Source organism: Elephantulus edwardii, unplaced genomic scaffold (assembly GCF_000299155.1).
Source record: "Elephantulus edwardii isolate Elephantulus edwardi_28Jun2011 unplaced genomic scaffold, EleEdw1.0 scaffold00005, whole genome shotgun sequence".
NCBI classification, from domain to species: domain Eukaryota; kingdom Metazoa; phylum Chordata; class Mammalia; order Macroscelidea; family Macroscelididae; genus Elephantulus; species Elephantulus edwardii.
Genome location: NW_006399755.1, coordinates 29,349,932 through 29,367,531, shown reverse-complemented (window position 1 = coordinate 29,367,531; position 17,600 = coordinate 29,349,932). Strand labels below are relative to the sequence as shown.

The window sequence follows — 17,600 nt, the reverse complement described above, 5'->3', positions numbered from 1 at the left end:
ATCTACTTCACTCAGTGTTATGTCTTCTAACCACTTTGATACTATATAATTGTTGTATATCATCAATCATATGTATAAAAACTTCATTTCTCCTCCTGGATGAGTAGTAGTCCATTGTATTTATTTATATACTCATCTGTTTTAGACATTTAGATTGTTGCCATATTTTGGTTAATGTAAGTAATGCTACAGTGAATATTGATGTTCAAGTCTTTCTTGAGTTATTTAAATCTTTTCAGTATATGCCTAGAAGTGGAGCTTCTGGATCATGTGATAGTTCCATTATTAGTTTTTGTGTGTTTTTTTTCGAAATTGCAATATTATTTCCATTATGACCGTATCATTCTAATTTCCATAAGCATTGGATAAGAATTTAAGTTTCCACACATCTTAAATATTTATTTATTTTTAAAAAATCTTTGCCGACCTTGTGGGAATGAAATAATATCTCATTATGGTTTTGCTTAACCTTTTTCTTATGACTAATTCTAAGCTTCTTTCCATGTGTGTATTGGCCCTTTATGATACCTGTGTTGAAATGTCAAGTCCTCTGCCATTTTTTATGAAGTTTGTTATCAAAGTTTTATATATATGTTCTTGATGGTAGATTTTCCAATTAGTGATTTGTCTATTATTCACTTTTTGAGTAAAAATTTTTAATGAACAAAATATTTTACAGTTTTCTGAGGTCTCATACTCAACTCACTGAGTACCTAACAACAACAACAACAGCAACACATTTTATTTAGTCATTTGTTGTTTATGGTTCTGTTGTTAGATAAGCTAATTTACTTTTTAATCGACTATGTAAAATAAGTATTTGTATTGTGTAATACTACTAAAGTAGACATAATTTAAAAACTTTGTTGTAATACATAATTTAGAACACTTTTATTAGGTAAATAATATGGTATTTAAGCATCAGAAATCCTAAACTTGTAGTTTTCCATTTCCTATGCTCTTATTTAAAATTAGGATAATGAGAAAGTGACATCAAACAATTCTATTTGTAAGCTAAAACAATTGTGTTTGTGAAAATTTTATACAATGTTCTCTTTTGACTAATGAAACAATTCAAGCATTAATCCTTAACAATGGATACAATTATTGAGGGTGGTTTAACTGATTACTAAGTAATATGTCTAATGGGTTTTTTTTTTCATTTGCACCAGAATAGGAAGATTTATATTGTTTTTATGTCTTTGTCCTTTGTATTTGGAGAATGCCATGTGAATTCAGTATTATGCTGTAATTTTATTCATGTGTGAACTCTCTGATTGGAAAGGAGAACAGTAGTTCTCCTAATAATGTTAACACTTTATGTCTCTACTATGATGAAATGTAGTTGGTCTTGTTTTGGGGTTATTTATAAAAGTCTTCCTTACTAGAATATAGGCTAATGAGGGCAAGGGCTGGGCTCTCTGTTATGTCTCCCATACTGTCTTGCAAAAGTAATTACACAAATACTTGATGAGTGATACTTAATGTGGAAATGACATGCTGTTACTAGTCTTGACAATATCAACTTTTTCTTGGCAACAGTAACAAGTGGAGTGTGACTTGACAAAGATGTTAACCATATTTTATTGTTACAAACCTTGGAATCACTGGTTTAAACTGAATTTCCTATCTCCAAAGTAACTTTCTTTTCTTGAGTTTTCTGTTTCTGTTAATGAGCATCATCCTCCTAAACACCAGACCTGAAGAGTAACTTTAGTTGCCCCTTCCACATGTGAACATGTTGTTGTTATGTGCCATTGAGTCAGCTGCAACTTACAATGACCCTATGTGTACAGCTCTGAACCCTGCCCTATCCTGAGCCAATCTCACTGTCTCTATCACACCCACCCCCATTACATCAGTACTGTGTCAGTCCATCTCATGAGTATGTGGGCAAACACATCTTGATATATTTGTGTAATGCTGATTACGTTTCATTTCTAAAACCTTTATCAGTACTGTGATTGAGGCTCTGATTACTGTGCAGGTAACATCTAACTAATTGAAAGAATTGGGCATACAAGCAGCTCTTGGCTAGTTCTGGGCAACTCCTACTTGCTTTTAATGTTAAATAAACTTATCCTTCTTTTGAAATAATTAGTGAGCTTTGGTGGCTTACTGGGGTAAGGAGTTGTGCTGCCAGCTCAATGGCAGGTAATTCGAATCCACTAGGTGCTCCATGGGAGAAAGATGTACGGTCTTCTTCTGTGCAGTTTATAGCCTCTGAAAACCCACTGGAGGGTCAGTTATGAGTCAATTCTGATTCAGTGAAGTAAGTTGAGTTTTTCAGTGCCGTTAGTTGAGTTTTGAATACATGGAAATGATTGAACTAGCCCCTACTCAAGACAGGTTCACCACAGTCCTTTTCAGGCGCTTCAGGTGAAGTTTTGAAGTAATAGAAAAGGCTTCTTGTGGAGTCCTACAAATGCTTATAAGATGTATCCTTGAGGCAAAATATCCTCATAAGTCGCTTTACTATCAGCCCTTTATTTCTTAGTTTTTTAGTGCCCGCGCTCATGTTCTGTTGTTGATTCTCATTTGTCATTTTGTCATCATCTCTCACTTCCATGTATCTTGCCTAACCCTTAGCTGTGAAAGAGGAGAATATTACCACTGTTCTTCCTTTCTTCATAGTTAGTTTAAAAAAATTAAAAAATACTCAGTCTCTAAAACTTTTGTCAGAGTTTACAAACAACATTTTTTTTAGGACTGTGATAGAAGATTGACAGGTATAGGATAGAAAAAGGATGGAAATGTGAACAATAATTGATGTTTATGCAAGAACTGAGGTAGAGAAATAAGATAATAGAGCAAAAATAAGACAGCCCAAGCTATTGAGAGACCTTCAAGATGGAAACAGGATTGATATTTGTTACTAAAAAATGCAAGCAAGTAGGAAAGAAAGGTTAGGGAAGATGAAAATTTAGGGCAGACTTGACAGTTCATTGTATTTGATGTTATAACTAAAGGCATATCAGAAATTTTAAATCAATATCTATATTTTATCTTGCTGCAGAATGCCATTTGGGGAAGATGCTCAAGCATAAGCTAGTAAGTCTGCAGTGTTTTTACCCATTGCCCAGCAACTGAGATGTATTCTGCAGAATCAGTTCTTAAAGCTTTGTCTGGTAAGAGCTTTTATTTGACTTTAAAACAGAAGTGGATAAAATATTTTACCTGTTGCCATATGTTGCTGTTGTTATGTACCCTCAAGTTACCTGTGACTCGTAGCGACCCTATGTACAATAGCTCTGAACTCTGTCTTATCCTGAGTCAGTCTCACTGTCCCAGACCCACTTGCCTCTATTACACCGATCACTGTGTCAATCCATCTCATCCAGGGTCTTCCTCTCCTGCATTGTCCTTCCACCCTTCCAAGCATGTGTCCTTCTCCAATGACTGGCCCATCCTGGCAACATGTCCAAAGCATGTGAGACAGAACTTCAGAATCTTTGCTGCTAGAGAGCAAGTTGGTTTCACCTTCTCCATGACAGGCCCGTTTATTCTCTAGGCATCCCATGGTATATTCAGTACTCTTCTCTAGCACCACAACTCAAAGGCATCAATTCTTCTATCATCCTTAGTCATTGTCCAGCTCTCCAATGCATAGCAAATAATTGAGAAGACCATGGGCTAGATTAGGCACGCCTTGGTCTCTAGACTGACATCTTTGCCCTTCAGTACTCTGCAGAGATCCCTGACAGCAAACTTTCCTAATCTAATTTGTCTTTTAATTTCCTGGCTGCTGGTTCCAAGAGTGTTGATTGTGGAGCCAAGCAAATGGAAGTTGTTAACAATCTCTTCACTGTCTATCATGATTCTGACAATTGGGCCAGTGGTGAGAATCTTTATTTTCTTGATGTAGAGCTTCAGTCCATGTTGAAGACTTTAGTCCTTGACTCTGCAGAAAATACTTCAGGCCCTCCTCAGCTTAAGCAAGCAAGGTTATGGCATCTGCATACTGCAAGTTGTTGATGCAAGGCTGATTATCTTCACCTGTCCTTTAGCTTGTAAATATTAGATTATCCTTTATCCCTGTTTGTGTGTTATCTTTTATTTTTATTCATTTTATTCAACGTGTGGTTAAGAGTGACTCTGAAAGATATCGGAGTCTCAGTTAATGATCTTTTTCTCTCACATTGTAGTTAGTTCTGCTTCCCCAAATAAAGCAGTCTTCCCACATCATTAATAATGAAGTTAAAAATAAACCTTACCTTTAAGCTTTGTTGCATTTATTGTGGTAGAAGAATTTCCTCTTCTTTAATGCTGTAAAGGAATGTTAAAGTGTATTAGCTAAGCACTTTATGGTTGATAGCTTGAAATTATCAGCTGTTTCACAGGAGAAGATATGGAAGTCAGCTTCTGAAAAGACTTACAGCCTTGGAAGTCCTATAGGACAGTTCAGTTCTGTCCTATAGGATTATAGTGAATTGAAATCGACTTGGTGACTGTTTCATTTTTATTAATGTTATTATCTTCTAATGAAAAGTATATTCATTGTTGTTATTGACCATCAAGTCACCTGCAACCCATAGCAAGCGTATGTACTGCAGCTCTGAAGCCTGGGTCACTGATTCCAACATGCCAATCTTCATTACTACAGTTACTGCATCAGTCCATCTCATCCGGGATCTTCTCACCTGTGCTCTCCCTCCACCCTTCCGAGCATGATGTCCTTCTCCAAGGACCTGTCTCTCCTGGCCACATGCCCAAAGTATGTGAGATGGAGCTTCAAAATCCTAGCCTAAAAGGAGAGACTTGGTTTCATCCTCTTCAAGACAGACCTGTTCTTTTTCTTGGCAGTCCATGATATATTCAAGACTTCTCCAGCACCACAATTCAAAGGCGTCGATTCTTCTTTCATCCTTAGTTATTGTCCAGCTCTCTGATGCATAGCAGTAATTGCGGAGCCCATGGCCTGGATTAGGTGCACCTTGTTCTCTAGACTTAAATCATTGCTTCTCAGTACTCTGGAGAGGTCCCTGACAATCAATTGTCTCAGTGCAGTTTGTCTTTTGATTTCGTGACTGCTGGTACTAAGAGTGTTGATTGTGGAGCCGAGCAAGCTGTAATTGTTAACAACCTCAGTCTCTTCTCCATCTATCATGGTGCTGCCAATTGGTGATATTTTTGTCTTGATATTGAGCTTTATTGAAGACTACAGTCCTTGACCTTCTGCAACTAGGGCTTTAGGTCTTCTTCCTTTTCAGCAAGCCAGGTTTTGTCATCTGGATAACGGTTGTTGATCAGTCTTCCTCCAATCCTGATATCACATTCCTCCTCATGAACTCCAGCTTCCCAATTGATCTGTTTTGAATATAGATTGAAAAGGTATGGATTTAGCAAAATGTAAATAGTTAACTTAGAAACATGTAGATAGTGAAGGGGGACAAGATATAGTATACATTGGTAGGGAAAGACAGCTTGGGGGGAAAAAAGACCCTAGTTTCTCCAAAACTTTTAAAAAATTGAGACATAAATTTCTTCTAAAAAGTGATTTGGAAATTGTGAAGAGTGTTATTTTGATGGTTATCTAGACTAAGAGTCTGATAACGGGATACAGTAAATGATAATTTTGTCCTATCACTTTGATAAGTTCAGTAATCAAATACATTTAGGTAATAGTTGTTATGTATCATCTAGTTGGAACTGACTCATAGCTGACCCTTTAGTGAGTTTTCAGAGGCAGTTAATCATATGGGAGGAGATTGTCCATCTTTCTCCCACAGAACACCTGGCGGGTGGATTTGAACTATATGCTTTTGTGCTGGCAGCTCAGTTCCTTACCACTGGGCCACCAGAGCTCCCTTTTAGGTAGTAGTTGTTGTTGATTACCTTCGAGTCGAGCTCAGCTCATAGGGACCCTAAAGTTCATTCACTTTTCGCAGGCATATTGTTTAGGTAGTAGAGGAGATTAAAATACTGGATAATACAGAAATCACTTTATTTTATGCTTTATAGACAAATTAATTCTAAGTAGGGAGCTTTTGGAGGGGAAATCTATAGTTGAGAATCAGGTAGTACTTTGAGTCCTTTAAAGTTCACTGGGGTTTCTTTTATTGTGTTTTCTGCTTCTTTGTAGTTGAACTGAAAGCACTGTTTGTCTTACCATTCATTTCCTCATCTCACACAAAGATAATATCTTATTAATAATATACTGATGAAATAAAACAATAATCTATTCTTTTTTCTCTCTCCAAATTTCAGCACATTTGTTTTAAGGAGATATAAAAATTATGCATTAACAAGAGAGATCTTCTAAGTAATTTTATGTAGCCAAATTAGCCTGGGGAATTTAAATTGAGGAAGTTAAGCTTTTCACATGATTAAATAGTGAATCTGATGTCTTTAGAGCCTTAAAAATAGATTTCTTTATCTTGAAAAAGAGGAACCACTTTGCCTCAGTCAGCATTTTAATTTTATCTGTAGACAGTTTGAGAGTTTCATAATAGGATGCCTTTTCTATAGATTTCTCAGTCAGTTTAGATTGTATAGTTAGAGTTAACATAACCTGGTAATATTTGTAATTTTATATACTGTTTTTATTTGAACAAATAGTAATTAGGTTGATGTCCAAAATACTCAAGAGCAACAGTGTCTCTCTGGAGACTAAGGTCCGCCTGATACAGGCCATGGTTTTTGCAATTACTTGTTATGCATCAGAGAGTTGGACAATGACTAGGGAGGATAGAAGGAGAATTGATGCCTTTGAGCTGTGGTGCTGGAGAAGAGTATTGAATATACCATGAACCGCCAAGAAAACAAACAGATTCATCGTAGAGAGGATTAAACCAGGCTGCTCCTTGGAGGCAAGGATTCTGGGGCTTCGTCTGACATACTTTGGACATGTTGTAAGGAGAGACAGGTCTTTAGAGAGGGACATCACATTGGGTAGAGTAGAGGGACAGCGCAGGAGGGGAAGACCCTCTATGAGGTAGATTGATTCAGTGACTGAGGTAATGGGGATGGGTGTGTCAGAGGCAATGAGATTGGCACACGATAGAGCACGGTTTAGGGCTGTTGTACATAGGGTCGCTATGAATTGCAAACGACTCGACGGCACATAACAACAACAACAACAACACATTGGTTCACTCTCCGGCCCTGCATGATCCTTTATAATTGTAGCTGTATTTGAGCTCCTTGTTAAAGACCCTGTGCTGATCCATCACTGAGGGTCTTCCTCTTTTAACTGACACTATTTTTGTGTGTGTGTGTATATAGACACCAGGGTAGCTTCATATAACTTTCAGAAGTGATGATTACTATGAGGGACAAACTAGACCATTAAGATTCTGTACTTGTAAAAATCACTCACCAAAAAAGCCCTTCTCTGATGAAAAGGTAGCTATAATGTTTTTGTAAAAAAATAACTGAACAGTGTAATTAAACCAGTAGAAAATGAAAAAAACAAAACAAACCCACTGGAAAGTATCTTCATTGCCCTCCACTCAGGATATGACCCTGTGAACAAAAATAATGAAACACCACCTATTCTTGCACAGTCTTGACAATTACTGCTGTATACATTGTTTAGCCACTGCATCAGTCCATCTGGTTGAGTCTTCCTCTTTTCCATGCACCCACTTCTTTACTGAGCATGATATCTTTCTTCAGGAGCTGTCCCTTTTAAATAACATGCTCAAAATATATGAGATAATTATCTCACTGTCTTCCCTTTAAAGGAACATTCTAATGCCCTTTCAAGACGGGTTGGTTTGCTCTTTTGGCAGTCCGTGTTATTATGTTCCAGCAGCCCTAGGAACAGATCTCTCTTTTGTCATACTCACAATTTGTGGCATGTTGTTTGTAGTTGTTATGTGCCATTGAGCTGCCTGCAACTCATAGTGACCCTTTGCACCATTGCTCTGAACCCTGTCCTATCCTGAGCCATTCTCACTGTTTTGGACACATTTACCCCCATTACCCCAGTGACTGTGTCAATCCATGTCATCCAGGGTCTTCCTCTCTTGCACTGTCCCTCCAGCCTTCAAGTATGATGCCCTTCTCCAGGGACTGATTCTTCCTGGCAACATGCCCAAAGTGTTTGATTTGAGTGTTTTGAGACAAAGCTTCAAGATCCCTTTTTCCAAGGAGCAGCTTTCCAGGCCAAACCTCTTTGTTCTCTTCGCTGACCAAGGAGTGCTCAACACTCTTCTCCAGCCCCATAACTCAAAGGCATCAATCCTTCTTCTCTCATCCTTAGTTATTGTCTAGCTCTCTGAAGCAAAGCAAATCATTTCAAAGACCATGCGCACCTTATATTTAATATTCATTACCAGTACCACAAGACACCGGCATCAATTCTTTTTTAGTTTTCATTATTCACTAGCCAACTATCACAAACATATGAGGCAAATGAAAATATTATAACTTGGGGTGAGGTGTACGTCAGCATTACATTCTTCCTCTTCAGCACTTTAAAGAGTTCCTAGGTAGCAGATTTGCCCAGTGCAATGATCAAATTTATTATGGATGATTTGAGGGCTGCTTTTCCTAAGAGAAGCTAGCTGTGTGTAAGCAGCTTAGTTATTTAACACTTTCGTAATAACAAAAAAAAACAAGGAAGAAAGTTAAAATAGAGGTTTTATCTCTGGAACTTAACATTAATTTTGTCAATGCTTTTCTCTTTCTGTATAGTTTTCCTTTTCATGAAGTCATCTTAAAAAAAATTGTGGCTGTGCTTCATGTCATTGAGTTGATTCCCACTTGTGGTGACCCCAGCGATTACACAGAAATGACTCTATAGAGCTTTCTTTTTTGTAATCTTTATATGATCATCTTTCTAGATCTTTCTCATTTGGTGCCAAACCATAGGTTTGAATGTATTCAAATCACTGTTCTTTTATTAAGCAGTGGAGAGCAAATAATTTGTCTCAGTTAAGAATTCTGAAAAAAAAAAAAAAAGAATTCTGCATTATGCCTAGCAAGAGGACTTTTCCACTCCAAACTTGCTTTGAAAAAGTCATCTATACTTTCTTAGTATTTGTGTATATGTTTATTGTTTAAATCTTTGAGTAGCACTCATTGAAAAGTTCCAGTGGCACAGTGATTTAAGCCTTGCCTGCTAACTGGAATAGGATTGAAACCCATTAGTTGTTCTACATGATAAGGAAGTGACAGTCCTTAAAAACTCACAGCTTTGAAAACTCTGGGGACTCTTCTATTTACAAAGTCTCTGTGGATAGGAATCAGTGTGAGAGACATAGGTGTGTGGTGGGTAGAAGGTAGTCATCCAGCTTTATTTTTTTTAAATGATGTATTTATTTTAGCACTGTTTATTACATTAAGGAGCTTTGATGTGACGTGGTATTTCACAGGTTGCACAACAAACTTAAAGGTCATTGGTTTGAATCTACCAGCTGCTCTGAGGGAGAAAGATGAGTAGTCTTCTCCCATAAATATATATAGCCTTGGAAATCTTTGGAGGATCACATTGAGTTAGAACTGACTTCATGACAGTAGTTTTTTTCTTTATTAAATTAACTGTCTTTTCTTACTGGTAAGGAAATGTCTTTGAGTAGGTACTAAACTTCCAAATGTGCTTGAGTTTCTTTTTGTACTCCATGTTAATGTTTCATTCTACACCAGTAAGAACAGCAAATGACAAAGTACCAAACTTTGAAGTGCAGTTGGAGTGCTCCTTAGAGGGAATGATGGTGAACCTTCATCTCATATACTTTGGGCATGTTGTTAGAAGAGGCTATTCTTTGGAAAGGGATATCAAGCTTGGAAAGTGGAAGGTCAGAGAAGGAAAGAAAGGCTCTCAACAAGATGGATTGAATCAGTGACTGCAGCAATGGGCTCTAGTGTGTCAGAGATGATGAGGATGGCACAGGATAGGACAGGCTTAAGATCTGTTGTTCATAGAGTCACTATGAGTTGACAACAACAAACAACAACCTTTATTTGTGTAATTTTATAATGCATTTTAATATCACTGCCATGGCTCAAGGAACACCTTTCAAAACCTTCTCTGGTTGCTTTAAATATAAGATTACAGTTATATGAAACTGATTTCAGTTATAGGAAAAATAATAATAATACAGGCTTATTAAACTAGCATCAGTCCTTCTTTAGTCTGGTTTTACTAAAATTTTATTATCCTCTACTAAAGTAGAGAATCATGACAAGAAGCAGTTGTCCAAACTGAACAGGGGAACAGTCTGTATCTTGGGCAAATAAATTGAGAGATTGGACTGTATTAAGAAAAAAGTGGCATCAAGATTGAAGGAAGACTCATCAACAACTTACATTGTGCAGATGACAAAAACTTGGCTTGTAGAAAGTGAAGAAACGTGGAGCCCTTACTGAAGAAGATAAAATCTTTAATACAAATTATGTATTAGCATCAATAAAACAAAATCTTTTATCTCCAGACCATAGGAAGCATTGTGACAGATGGAAAAAGATTAAAAGTTGTTAGCAATTTCCTATTTCATTTTCCTTAGATCTGAAATCAAAACCTCTGGTAGCAGCAGCCAAAAACTCAAAAGATGTGTTGCTTTGGGAAAATTTGTTGTGAAGGACCTGTCCAAAGTGCTAAAGATAAATGATGTCAGTTTAAAGACTGAAATATGCCTCATCTAAGCTGTGGTCTTTTCAATTGCTTATGTATCTCAAAGTTGGACTGTGAATAAGCGTGACAGGAAAATTGATGCCTTGGAGTTGTGTTGGAGGAGAGTACTGAACATCCCAGAGATTGTCAAAGACCAAACAAGTCATCATGGGAAGAAGTGCAACCAAGGTGCACTTTAGAGGCTAGGATGGCATGTTATCAGGAGGGGCCAGTCCCTGGAAAGGGACCCTGGGAAAGGTGGAGGGAAAGAGGAAGAGCGGATTTCCTCCCCATGATACATAGACATGTTGACTGTAACGAAGAGTTTGAGCATATTAGTGATCATGGGGATGTCACTGGGAATGACAAGGTTCAATCTGTTCACATTGTTGCTGTAAGTGGTATTTGACTTGCTGGCACCTAACAACAAGAACAGCAGCTACAATTTCTGTATCTATATCATTTTACTCTGCTTATTTACTTATTTAGTGCCTCTGGTTGATGGGAAAAGTTAAGCGTTTGGTTGCTAACAAGTTTGAATCCATCCAGAAGCACATTTATTTGGGAGTCATTATCTAAGACACAGATTTTTCACGTACAAAATGTTTAATTGCTCACTATCTTCATCTTTCCTCCACCTAATTGAAGGACATTTTGGTGTCTACCTCCTAAGGACTGTCAGAGTGTCACCTAGAGGCTGGTGTTAGAAATGGAACCAGAATTTTCTCTATGACCTGCTGTCCTTTCTACCCAGGAAAACAATAAATACATGCATTACATTTTCTCATTTTGAAGATTTTGGATTTAGATGATTCAAGGTTAGTATATTTTTTAAAAAAATTATTGTAAAATGTATACAACAAAACGTTTTACAATTTTACACGTACAGTTAACATTGATTACATTCATCTTGTGTCACAATCATCACCATCCTTTTCCGAATTATTTTATCACCATTAGTAGAAACTCAGTGCCAATTAATCAGTAACTCTTCCTTCCCCTCTTCCTAGCCAGCGTGGGTAACCACTAATAAACTTTGGTCTGCGTGTATTTATCAAAGTTGGTAGCTTTTTAAAAAGCAACTTTTTTTTTTAATTGTGCAACAATGAATGAATGGAAATCCAAGTTTTCTGTAAACTTTCATTAAAATATCAATTAAAAAATAAAAAGAATGTATTCTGTGTATGATATTCAGAACATGTGTAGCTGCAGTATTAATAGAAGAAGCTCTAGTGGCCTTTGGAAGCAGGAGTGGGATCCACTTCCTAAACAAAATGCCTCTAGAAACTGAACTTTGATAAATGATGAAAGTTATAGAAAGGCTTCAGGCTTTTTTGTTCATAGGGTTTCTATGAGTCGTTCTCGACTCAAAGGAAATCAATAACAAAAACTAGTGGCCTAGAGGCAAAGAGTTGTACTGCCAACCCTTGGGCATACAGTTTGAATCTATCATCTTACACATGGAAGATGGATGGACAGTCACCTCATGTGCTATTTACAGCTTCTGAAAACCTGCTAAAGGGTTTGGTAAAAGTGGATTCTAATTTGATAGTGCATAACAATAGCCACAATAGTATAGTATAAAAATAATCATACTGTCTCATGCTCTGCCACCACCTTGCCCTTGCTGTTGCCCAGGAAAGACAATATGTGTTTTCTTAGGTGGCCAGGAATGACATTTGTTAGGGACGAGGAGAGAAGGCTTAGTCAGTAACTGGATGGGCAAGGAAGAGAAATTTAAAAGCCTGAAGAAGAAAACATTTCCACTTGGGATACTTACTTGCAGCCGAAACAGGGAATGAACTGTCAGACCAGACTTCTATCCTGTCCAGCTTCATTTCAGTCTTTCTACATTGCTATTCTGGGTTTGGACTGCTCTGAAAAGACAACTGTATTATACAGGCTACAGTTCAATGAATTTGTAAATACTGTACCTACCAAAGGATTTAACACTGAAAAAATCAAATTATCTAGGAAATTCTAAAACAGTCACTTTTACTTCTGGGATGTAGGTTGTCAGGAGAAGTTAAGGCCCCTATGGAAATCAAACACCAGATGCACAGATGACATCGTGTTTGTTTGTGGACTCTGTTGATGCTGAAAGGATGGAAGAAGCCAAAACTGAACTCCATAAAATAACTAGGATATCAGAAAACCAAGGTGTTCCTGTACTTATTGTTGTTAACAAACAGGACTTAAGGGATTTGTTATCTCTCTCAGAAATTGAGAAATTGTTAGCAGTGGATGAACTGACCTCATCAAGTCCTTGGCATTTGTGACCTACCTGTGCAATCATAGGAGATGGACTGAAGGAAGGCCTTGAGAAACTACATATGATAATTAAAAGAAGAAAAATGTGGCAACAGAAAAAGATAAGATGACTAGTAAGATCTTTTATATTTGTGTGGAGTAGGTTTTCTCTGGCCTGATTTTGACAAATGGAAGAGTGTCTGCAGCCTGGATTGCATGCCTGCTCTCCTGGATGCTGTTAAAGCTGTGTTTTGTTGAACATTTGGATGCCCAACTCTGTTGCCTTGTGGAAGATGAATTAGTGATCTCTTCTCACTCCCTACTCCCAAATCTTTCTGGTGCTACCATTTTTGGAAGCTAAGTAAGATAGTCAATTGACCAGGAAACAGTTGTGGACATTTGACCTGAAGTTAGTGAAATAAAACTTTGAAAAGTGTCTGCTTGGTTTTGTGTGTATATATTTTTAGAGGGACATCTTTTGCAGAGAACTTGCATATAAGGCTTTGTAAGTTTAAATTAAATGGAAATGTTAAGATACACACACACCCCATGCACACTCTGAGAGTTATATGGGTCACATTAGTCCAGCCTTTTTTAATGTAAAGAACAAGGAAGAAGTCTGTCTTATTTTCAATTTTATCAGTTCCTGGCATCGAGTAATGCTGTGTCTTAATTCTAGACAATGATGGACTGCAGCCTTCAATATGGACTGAGGCTCAATGTTAAGAAGACAAAAATTCTCACCACTGGACCAATCGGTAGCATCAGGATGGATGGTGAAGAGATTGAGATTGTTCACAGCTTCAGTTTGCTCGGCTCCACGGTCAACACTCTTGGCACCAGTAGCCAGGAAATCAAAAAACGTATTGCGATGGGAAAATCTGCATTTAGGGACCTCTCTAAAGTACTCAAGAGCAACGGTGTCTCTCTGGAGACTAAGGTGCGCCTGATACAGGCCACGGTTTTTGAAATCACTTGTTATGCATCAGAGAGTTGGACAATGACTAGGGAGGATAGAAGGAGAATTGACACCTTTGAGCTTTGGTGCTGGAGAAGAGTATTGAATGTACCATGGACTGCCAAGAAAACAAACAGATTCATCGTAGAGAGGGTTAAACCAGGCTGCTTCTTGGAGGCAAGGATTCTGGGGCTTCGCCTGACATACTTGGGACATGTAAGGAGAGACAGGTCTTTAGAGAGGGACATAATGCTGGGTAGAGTAGAGGGGACAGCGCAGGAGGGGAAGACCCTCTGTGAGGTGGATTGATTCAGTGACTGGGGTAATGGGGATGGGTGTGTCAGAGGCAATGAGATTGGCACAGGATAGAGCAGGTTTTAGGGCTGTTGTACATAGGGTCGCTATGAGTTGCAAACGACTCTACGGCACATAACAACAACAACAAATGTAATCAAAACACGGTATTTGGGAGCATATTCAGGTGCACGGACTAATTTTCCTGACAGCATGTTTTGGTGTATAATGTTTTACTCTTTAGAAATAACTATGCATATTTTGCATGGTCAGGTTTAGAACACTTTTTTTTTTAAAGTTTAGGTGTAGAACTAGTTTTCTATCAGAAGCATTTTCATTTGAATAACAATTATTGCCTCTGTAGTAAATTTGGGCATGTAGATTGCATACGCTTGGATACATGCATGGATTTAAGAAGAAAGCAACTGATAAATTCAGTCAAAAGGATCAGATTGTAATACACAGACTTGAAAAGAATTTGTTTAAAATTCTTGTTCTAGTGTTTACTAGCTGGACACGTGATTTTTCACATTTTTATAGTTTTTGGGAGCATCAGAAGCTTTATAAACAATACTTGATGCACTGTGGTGTGAAAATGTAAAAAATCCACAAACAAACCAACAAACCTATATATGTGCTCCAAGCTTTAACTTTTTTGTTTACAAACTGAACAGTCTTAAATGTACAGTGCAGTCCTCATTAGAAGTGAGAAGTAAAATTGCAGTTATCAAAAATGAAAGGGAAAATAGCAAAGCTGTATTATTAGGGAAATTCCTTGGTGCTGATTACATTGGGCTAAGTTACTTAAGTAAGGAAATACCTTTACCAAATGTTATCTGTACACAAAGACATCACTGTATTCTATGTTTCTTCCAGTGTAATTTTATATGTCAACAAATCAGTGTAATTTCTGTGTGTAAAGCCAATAACTGTTCTGAAGATAGGTAAAAGAAATACACTCTGCTAGCAGAGTTTTGGTTTTGATTTCTTTGGTTTTGGTTATTTTTAGTGGTACAGCTGAACTTTTGGAACCTTGATTCTTGTTATATACAACATGAAGTAGCTTCTTGTGGAGCTTTTATATGTTAAATGTACTCGTACTAGTGACAACCACTTAGAATGTTTATATTTCTACAAATGTGGACAACTGAACTACAAATAAACTAATTGAGGCACTAAAAGAAAAAAAAATAATACACATTCCTGTATCCAGAGAAAATACTGGTAATACTTTGATGTGCTTTCAAACTCTTCTGAGCATTGCCTTCATGTCAATTATCTTTGATACATTAAAGTTTACTGTAAAGATATAATTCATAGTATGGATTATGTGCAATTCACACATTTTAAGATAACTTTTCTTACTTTTCCAGATTTTACTGAATTGTTGATGTAGTTATCTTTGAGAAAATGTTTCTTTCCTTTTAGTTGTCAGTTAAAAAAGAGCTCTCATTATGGCTGGTCATTATGATGCAGACGATCAAACAATACAGTCTTCAATGTGGATTGCATATCAACATGAAGCAAACAAAATTCTTACCATGAAACCAATAGGCAACATCATGATAGGTGGAGAAAAGATTGAAATTGTAAACAATTTCATCTTACTTGGATCCACAATCAACACCTTGGTACCAGCAGTCAGGAAATCAGAAGATGTATTGAACTGGGAAAATGTGCAGTCAGGGACCTCTCCAAGTTATTGGAGGAGCAGTGATGTCAGTTTGAGGACAAAGGTGTGTCTGATTGAGACCGTGATCTTTTCGATCATTTGCTATACATTTGAGAGCTGCACATTGAATAAGATGACAAGAAGAAAGATGCTTTTTTTTTTTATAATTGATGCTTTTGAGTTGTGGTATTGAAGAAGAGTACTGAACATCCCATGGACTGCCAAAAGAACAAACAAATACGTCTTGAACAAAATACAGCCAGAGTACACCTTGGAGGCAAAGATAATAAAGATTTGCCTTACATACTTTGGGCATGTTGCTAGGAGAGAGTTATCCTTGGAGAAGGATATCATCCTTGGAAAGGCAGAGGATCGACAGGCGGATTGACAGTGACTGCAACAATGGGCTCTAGTGTGTCAGGAAGTGAGAGGATGGCACAGGAAAGGACAGGGTTCAGATTTGTTGTTCATAGGGTCACTATGGTTTGTACTTGATTTGGTTTTTTTTTAATTATTATTAAATTTTATTAGTTTTAATGAACATTTACAGAGATTTTGGGTTTTCATTCATTCATTGTTGCACTGTTCTCTCTACCCTTCTCCCTAGTTCGATCTTCTCCCCCTCCCCCAATGTCTGTTTTAATTGTCCAATTGCCACAGTGCTTGTCAAAGCCAGTTCTGATTAATCTCCTTTGTCAGTATGTCCTTTGCCATTCCCTATCACTCCTTCCTGAGAGAGACTTCACCCTGATTCATAAGGAAAAGGGGATGGCGTATTCTCTTAGCTACTTCCTGCTGAAAAGGGACGCTGTGGGTTTCAGGGTGAAGATCTTCTCTCACTACTCTAAAGGGCCCCTTTGGCAGTAGGAAACACATAGACTATTATGGAGATTGATTTGGTTTGTACTTGATTTGGTGGTACCTAACAACTATGGCAACTGCATTATGGAAGGTGATACTATGGTCAGTGTTAAACCTATATTATCACTTCATTGCTTAATAAACAATTTTTGGGAACCCACTCTTTTCTAGGCAGAATTTAAGTATACTCAGATATAGGAGATTGATAAGGAACAAGTAATTACAGTGTACTGAGATGAGTGCTGTGATATAGGAGGAAAAAGAATTTGAGATCTTAATTGGAGATTTGGAGATGGTCAGATCAATTTTACCATAGATGGTAAAAGTTAAACTTGGTATTTTATCTTCTTGGTAATAAGTCACTGTTGTCTAGTTGATTCTGACTCATGACAACCTCACAAGACAGATAAAACTGCCTCATAAGTGTTTTAGGCTTTAAATCTAAGGTCATTCATAGGTTAGGGTAAGGAGGAAGGCATTCTAGATAGAGGAACAACACATGCAGTGACGGGGAAGAGTCAGCATTTTTGGACCAGAAGGCTTTATTAAAAATGATGTCAGCAGATGATGTTTGGGAGGCAGAGAAAAGAAAAGAAAGTGGCTAAGAGAAAATGTGTTCATTTCATGAAGGGCCTCAAATATCAGTGGATGTGGTGGGTGCTAGGAGTGCAAACCTGAACAGTGCAAAAGTTCCTGTTCTTTTCGTTTATTTTGAGAAAGGTGGTTTTAAAAAAAATTACATTGGTTTGCATGTAAAGTTTGAATGCATGTGTTTCACCCTATCCTTCATTCACATTTTTTTGCATACATTCTCATTCATTATGTTTTATAAAATCAGTCACCACTGAACCATGCCCACCATTACCTGTCTTTCGAGATCTCTGCCAGATCTTTCCCATTTCCTTTCTTCACCCCCTCTCCACCTACCAAATTGTGCCACCCTATGATTTCCTTTCTACTCACCCTCACCCTTCAGAGTACACCTTGGATCACCTTGGATGTCTTGG

At 37.5% G+C, this 17,600-nt stretch overlaps 1 pseudogene; it reads left to right on the top strand.

Moving 5' to 3' along the window:
* Positions 1 to 3,091: 3,091 nt before the first annotated feature.
* Positions 3,092 to 12,939, top strand: LOC102858119 (annotated as a pseudogene).
* The last annotated feature ends 4,661 nt before the right edge of the window (positions 12,940 to 17,600 follow it).